This window comes from Phacochoerus africanus, chromosome 9, assembly GCF_016906955.1.
Source record: "Phacochoerus africanus isolate WHEZ1 chromosome 9, ROS_Pafr_v1, whole genome shotgun sequence".
Classification (NCBI taxonomy): Eukaryota; Metazoa; Chordata; class Mammalia; order Artiodactyla; family Suidae; genus Phacochoerus; species Phacochoerus africanus.
Window position 1 is genome coordinate 22,900,717 of NC_062552.1, and position 6,938 is coordinate 22,907,654.

General features: G+C 38.6%; 1 pseudogene; it reads left to right on the top strand.

Annotated features, from left to right (window-relative positions):
- Positions 1-4,228: 4,228 nt before the first annotated feature.
- On the top strand, positions 4,229-5,150 carry LOC125136513 (olfactory receptor 2J3-like; annotated as a pseudogene).
- Positions 5,151-6,938: the final 1,788 nt, after the last annotated feature.

Consider the following 6,938-nt stretch of genomic DNA (forward strand, 5'->3'; position numbering starts at 1 on the left):
TGTGTTCATATCATGATTATTCCCATAAGTTGATGTGCCTATGTCTGCCTTTTTTTTCGTATTTCTCTTTGTGTTTTTAATTTCCAGTTAAGAAATAAGCTGTGAGTGTGAGTAAACAAATCAGAAGATAAAATTCTTCCTATAAGAATAGTTAATTGGAGCTCAATATTCTTTACCCTATGTCAATATTTTGAAATAATAAATAAATTAATATTGTTCATTGTATCTTTTCATCTGTGTTTAAGATTATTTGGATTGCAATTATTATGTTTTCTATAAACACATAAGCAGGAATGGCATGAAAATGCTGAAAAGAAAACTAAAGCTGTTTGTTAAAAAGATTATTTGTTCCATGGAAATTTTCCTTTGTAGCTATGTTAGAAGATTTTCAAGTTACTCTTTACCCAGACGTCACCCTGGGGCGAGTTAGGAGGATTCAAAAGTTAAGAAGTTATTTTTCTGTAGTAGGGAAAAATATCTGGATGAAATATAAAAGTAAAAAAAAGCCTTTGTATTTACTTAAAAAACTTTAATCTGGTAAAATATTAAATTTGTAGAAAAATTGCAAAAGTGGTACAAAAACTACCATTAACCTTTTAACAAGAGTCAATAATAATTATATTCTACCTAAAATAGTTATTCTATTATCCACCTGTCAATCATATCCATCTGCCTGCCTGCCTGCCTGCCTGCCTATCTATCTATCTATCTATCTATGTATCTATCTATCTATCTCTCTATCTATCTATCTATCTATCTATCTACCTACCTACCTACCTACCTACCTATCTATCTATGTAGGTAGCTGGCTGTCATCTTTATATATGTATCTATCTGTCATCCACCATTATCTGTCAACTATCTGTATGATCTCTTTTTGTGGACCACTTGAGACTAATGTCGAGACGTCCTGTCCTTTTACTGCTAAGTGCTTAAGTGTTTTTCCCTAAGATTAGAGACACTATTTTACATAACTAATGTGTAGGTAACAAAATATAATATGGAGACAATATTATTATCTGACCAATAGTTCATATTATTATTTCTCCAATTGTCTCACAATAGTTTTGTCCCAGTCCAGAATCAGACATTTAGATATGTCTAAATGTCTATAATGCAATATTATTTCTTTTTTTATAATTTTTTTAAAAATTTTCCCACTGTACAGCAAGGGGGTCAGGTTATCCTTACATGCGTACATTACAATTACATTTTTTTTTATCATGTCTTTTTGACTTTTAAAAATCTGGACCAATTCCTTAGCTTCATTGAAATCTATATTTGCTTATTAGGGTTGCACCCGTGGCATATGGATTTCTCAGGCTAGCGGTTGAATCAGAGCTGCCGCTGCCAGCCTACACCACAGCCAGGGCAACGTGGGATCTGAGTCACATCTGCGACCTACACCACAGCTCACAGCAAAGCCGGAGATCCTTAAGCCACTGAGCAAGGCCAGGGATCGAGCCCACATCCTCATGGATACTGGTTGGGTTTGTTACCTGCTGAACCACAACAGGAACTCTGAATCTGATATTTTTGTCAGGGCAGGCCAGCTCTTTTGCCCAACTTGTCTCAGTGTGAGTTTGTCTCATATTTCTTCATTTTAAAAGTCAGGCTGTGCATTTTTGGCAGGAATATGACTGAAGTGACATTGTGTCCTGTTGAGAGCAACATGTCAGTAGTCACATGCTGTTGGTTTGTCTCAACATTGGTGATGTTAATATTGATTACTTGGCTATGGTGATGTCCACCAGGTTTTCCTCTGGTAAAGCTTACTACTTTTCATTTTGTAATTAACAAGTAATTTGTGGGGAGATATTTTATTTATTTATTTTTTTTTTTGTCTTTTTCTTGTTGTTGTTGTTGTTGCTATTTCTTGGGCCGCTCCCGCTCCCGCGGCATATGGAGGTTCCCAGGCTAGGGGTCTAATCGGAGCTGTAGCCACCGGCCTACGCCAGAGCCACAGCAACGCGGGATCCGAGCCGCGTCTGCAACCTACACCACAGCTCATGGCAACGCCGGATCATTAACCCACTGAGCAAGGGCAGGGACCGAACCCGCAACCTCATGGTTCCTAGTCGGATTCGTTAACCACTGCGCCACAACGGGAACTCCAGATATTTTATTTTTATTTGATTTTTATTTTTGGCTGTGCCTGTAGCATGCCGAAGTTCCTGGGCCCGGGATTGAACCTGACTCACAGCAGTGACAATGGTGAACCCTTAACCTCTAGGCCACCAGGGGACTCTGTGGGAAGATATTTTAAACTATGTAAATATCCCATCTCTCATCATACTTTCATTCACTAGTTTTTAGCATCCATTTATGTTTTTCTAACTCTATCATTCCTTCTGTGTTTATTAATTAGGATCCTAAATATGAGGATAGCTTTCTCTTCTTTACTATTTATTCTTTTAAAATTTATGAATATGAATTCTTTCTTCTTTCAGTTCATTGGTATCATGGTTTCTCTTAATATCCAAGTTGAAAAGTGGTAGGCCCTTCAAACTGGTTTCTGTTTGTGTGTGTGTGTGTGTGTGTGTGTGTGTGTGTGTGTGTGTGTGTGTCCCTCTGGTTCTTGGAGGATATTTTTTCTTTATTGAAGCATAGCTAATTTATAATAATATGTGAGTTATAGGTGTACAGCATTGTGATTCATTATTATTGCAGATTGTGCTCCATTATAGGTCATTACAAGATAATGGCTATAATGTCCTGTGCCACAGAATATATACTTCTTCCTTATCTATTTTACACATGGTAGTTTTTAATCTGTTAATCCCATACCCATAGTTTGTCCCTCCTCTCTTCTCTTTCCCCCTTGGAAACCACAAGTTAGTTGTCTATATTTGTGAGTCTGTTTCTTTTTGGAATAGTCAGTTATATTAATTTTTAGATTGCACATAAGTGATATGATGCAGTGTTTGTCTTTCTCTGATTTATTTCACTATGTGTAATATAATCTAGGGCCTCCCACTTTGCTGAAAATGTCAGTGTTTTGTCTTTCTAATGGCTGATTAATATCCCATTGTATGTATGCGCACACCCCCAGACCCCCCCAACACCCCCACACACCCACACCCACCCTATATCTTCTTAATCCAATCATGGACACTTGGGCTGCTACCATGTTTTGGCTATTGTAAATGGTGGTTCTGTGAACACTGAGGTGTGTTTTTTTTTTGGACTTGATTCCCCCCACCCCGGCTATATATACCTGGGAGTGGAATTGTTAGATCTTATGGTAGTTGTATATTTCTAGTTTTTTGAGGAACATTCTTACTCTTTTCCACAGTGGCTGCACCAGTTTACATTGCCATCAACAGTATACAAGGATTCCCTTTTCGCCACATCCTCTCTAACATTTGTTATTTGTAACCTTTTTGGTGATAGACATCCTAACAGATGTAATGTGATATCTCATTGTCAGCTGATTGGCATTTCTCTAATAATTAGCAATGTGGAGCATCTTTTTCATTTGCTTGTTAGCCATCTGTATGTCTTTGGAAAAATTTCTCTTCAGGTCTTCTATTCATATTCAGATGGACTTATTTTTTTGATATGGAGTTGTATATGACCTGTTGATTATTTTTAGGTTAAACCCTCGTTGGTTGCATCATTTGCAAAAATTTTCTTTCATTCTGTAGGGTATCCTTTTGTTTTGTCAATGGTTTCTTTTGCTGAGAAAAAAACTTTTAAGTTTAGTTAGGACTTACTTAAAATTTTTTGCTTTTATTTCTTTTACCTTAGGAAACTGATGCAAAAAACGTTGCTATGATTTCTCTCAAAGAGTGTTCTTCCTATGCTCTCTTTTGGAGTTTTGTGGTTTTGTTGTTACATTTAGATCTTTAAGCCATTTTGAGTTTATTTTTGTGTATTGTGTGATTAAATATTCTAGCCTCCTTGTTTTATATGTGGCCATCCAGTTTTCCCAGCACGACTTGCTGCAGAGACTGTCTTGTCTGCATTATATATTCCTGCCTCCTTTTTTTGTAGATTAATTGACCACAGGTGAGTGGGTTTATTTCTGGGCTCTCTTTTCTGTTCCGTGAACCTATGTGTCTGTTTTTGAGAATACCATGCTGTTTTGATGACTGTGGCTTTGTAGTATAATCTAAAATCTGAGAGGGTTATACTTATAGCTGTGTTCTTTTTTCTCAAAATTGCTTTGGCAGTTGTATTTCCATTTATCTTGAGTGTGTGTAATTCTTTTGCCAGGTAACAGGAAATGAATGATGATGGAAAAACTCAATGCAACTTCTGGAGGCTACTTTGTCCTGCTAGGTTTTTCCAATTGGCCTCGTGTGGAAGTAGTACTCTTTGTGGTTGTGTTGATGTTCTACTTAATGACATTGACAGGCAACCTGTTCATCATTATCGTATCATACCTGGACTCCCATCTGCGCACTCCCATGTACTTCTTCCTCTCAAACCTGTCTTTTCTGCTACTCTACCAGCTTCATCCCTCAGTTGCTGGTCAACCTCTGGGGCCCAGGAAAAGCCATGTCTTACGTAGGTTGCATGACTCAACTTTACTTTTCCCTTGCACTGGGATCCACAGGATGTGTGCTGCTGGTGGTGATGTCCTATGACCGTTATGCAGCTGTATGTAGACCCTTGCATTACACTGTCCTCATGCACCCTCGTTTCTGCCATGTGTTGGCTGTGGCTTCTCGGGTAAGTGGCTTCACCAACTCGGCCCTTCATTCCTCATTTACCTCCTGGGTACCCCTGTGTGGACCTGGCCAAGTGGACCATTTCTTCTGTGAAGTTCCAGCACTGCTGCGACTGTCTTGTGTTGATACCTGTGCTAATAAGCTGGCCCTCATGGTCACGAGCTCCGTTTTTGTTCTCATACCTCTCATCCTCATTCTCAGCTCCTATGGTGCGATTGCCCGGGCTGTGCTGAGGATGCAGTCAACAGCTGGACTTCAGAAAGTCTTTGGGTCATGCGGAGCCCATCTTATGGTTGTATCTCTGTTTTTCATTCCAGCCACGTGCATATACCTTCAGCCCCCATCAGGAGGTTCTCAAGATCAAGGAGAGTTCATTGCCCTTCTTTATACTGTTGTCCCACCTAGCCTCAACCCTCTAATCTACACTTGAGAAACAAAGATGTAAGAGGGGCAGTAAAGAGATTAATGGGGTGAGAGTAAGCCTGTGTACTTGTGACATTAATAGACTAATGGAGCATCTCTTCACCAGTGGTTCATCTGCCCATCCATGTATCAACCACTCTTTCATTCACTTGCTTTGTCAGCACTGATGGAGCATGTACTTTCACTATATCACAGAGTTTGTGGCATTAGATATGAATTTAACACAGACTGCCTACATGACAACCTCTCTAGAGTGGAGAAAACAACCATGTAAAATCAAGATCAAAGTCAATATTAGATTTTTTTCAGTGGTGCAAACCTAAGAAATCAAAGGTATGCCTTTCTTAATTGAAAATGAGATATGGATTTATTCTAAAAATTGATAAAAGGGCAGGTGTTATATATTTTTCTCTTTTGGCCACACCTGTGGCATTTTAAGTTCCTGGGCCAGGGATCAAATCTGAGCTGCAGCTGCAACCTATGGCACAGCAGTGGGAATACCGGGTCATTAACCTGCTGAGTCACAGTGGGAGCTCTGAGCAGGTCTAATTCTTATGGAGAGATGATATTCTTAATTGTAAATAACCTATACTGTGTCTTTTAATTTCTTGCTTTTTGGGCAGAATTTGTCATAAAATTTGTCTTGTTTTGATTAACTATAGTGAAATACCTTAAATCTTTTCTCCAATACATCCTTTTTTTGAAAGTAGTTAATTTTGAGAGAAATTTTGGTCTATGTTCTTTATTATACCTTTATCAATAGTAAGAAAATAAGTTTCATGAAGCAGCGGTCTCTGAAAAAATGTAGCAGAAGTAAGCACCTCGTATTTCGTTTTTCCCTCCAATATAGTGAGTAGTGTAAAGGAGATGGAAATAACTTGTAGTTATAATATATAGCTTGTGAAGTAACGGTCATCCATAGACTAGGTCAGGTTAAGTACTTGGGGCACCTGCATAACCTAAGTTTCTAAAAAGAATATCGGAAGCAACCAAGTACTAGGCTCTGAAAGCAATTTGATAAATCTGATGTGTACTTGAAAGAATTACGTGAAAATATACTGGAAAAATTATGATAAAGCTGTTTGAAGAATGTTAGTTTTTTTCTTTTTGAGCTTGATCTGACTTAAATATTAGTGGTAAGTACATTACGAAAATCAACTTATATATTTTCCGAGTAAAGAAATGTATTTTTATTAACGTAATAGTTTTGTTACCTCTATTATTGCTGCTATCTCTATCTGAAATAAGTGTAGCATGCACATAGCATTTTAAACTGGAATCCGTATTGTATGGTAATCCAATTGCCAGCTGTAGTTTTGAGGCCTGTAACGTTTTCACATGATTGATTCAAATCCCATTCCCAGAGTTCCCATCATGGCGCAGTGGGAATGAATCTGACTAGGAACCATGGAGTTGTGGGTTTGATCCCTGGCTTGCTCAGTGGGTTAAGGATTCAGCATTGCCATGAGCTGTGGTATAGGTCGCAGATGCAGTTGGATCCCATGTTGCTGTGGCTGTGGTGTAGGCTGTCGGCTATAGCTCTGATTTGACCCCTAGCCTGGGAACGTGCATATGCTGCGGGTATGGCCCTAAAAGGCAAAAAACAAACAAATAAAAAAACGTTATCAAATCCCATTCCCTAATTTTTTTTTCTTTTCTTTCTTTCTTTCTTTTTTTTTTTTTTTGCTTTGCTTTGCTTTTTAGGTCTGCACCTGGGGCATATAGAAGTTCCAGGCTAGGGGTCCAATAGGAGTTGTATCTGCGACCTACACCACAGCGCATGGCAATGCCTGATCCTCAACCCACTGAGCAAAGCCAGGGATTGAAACCGCAACCTCA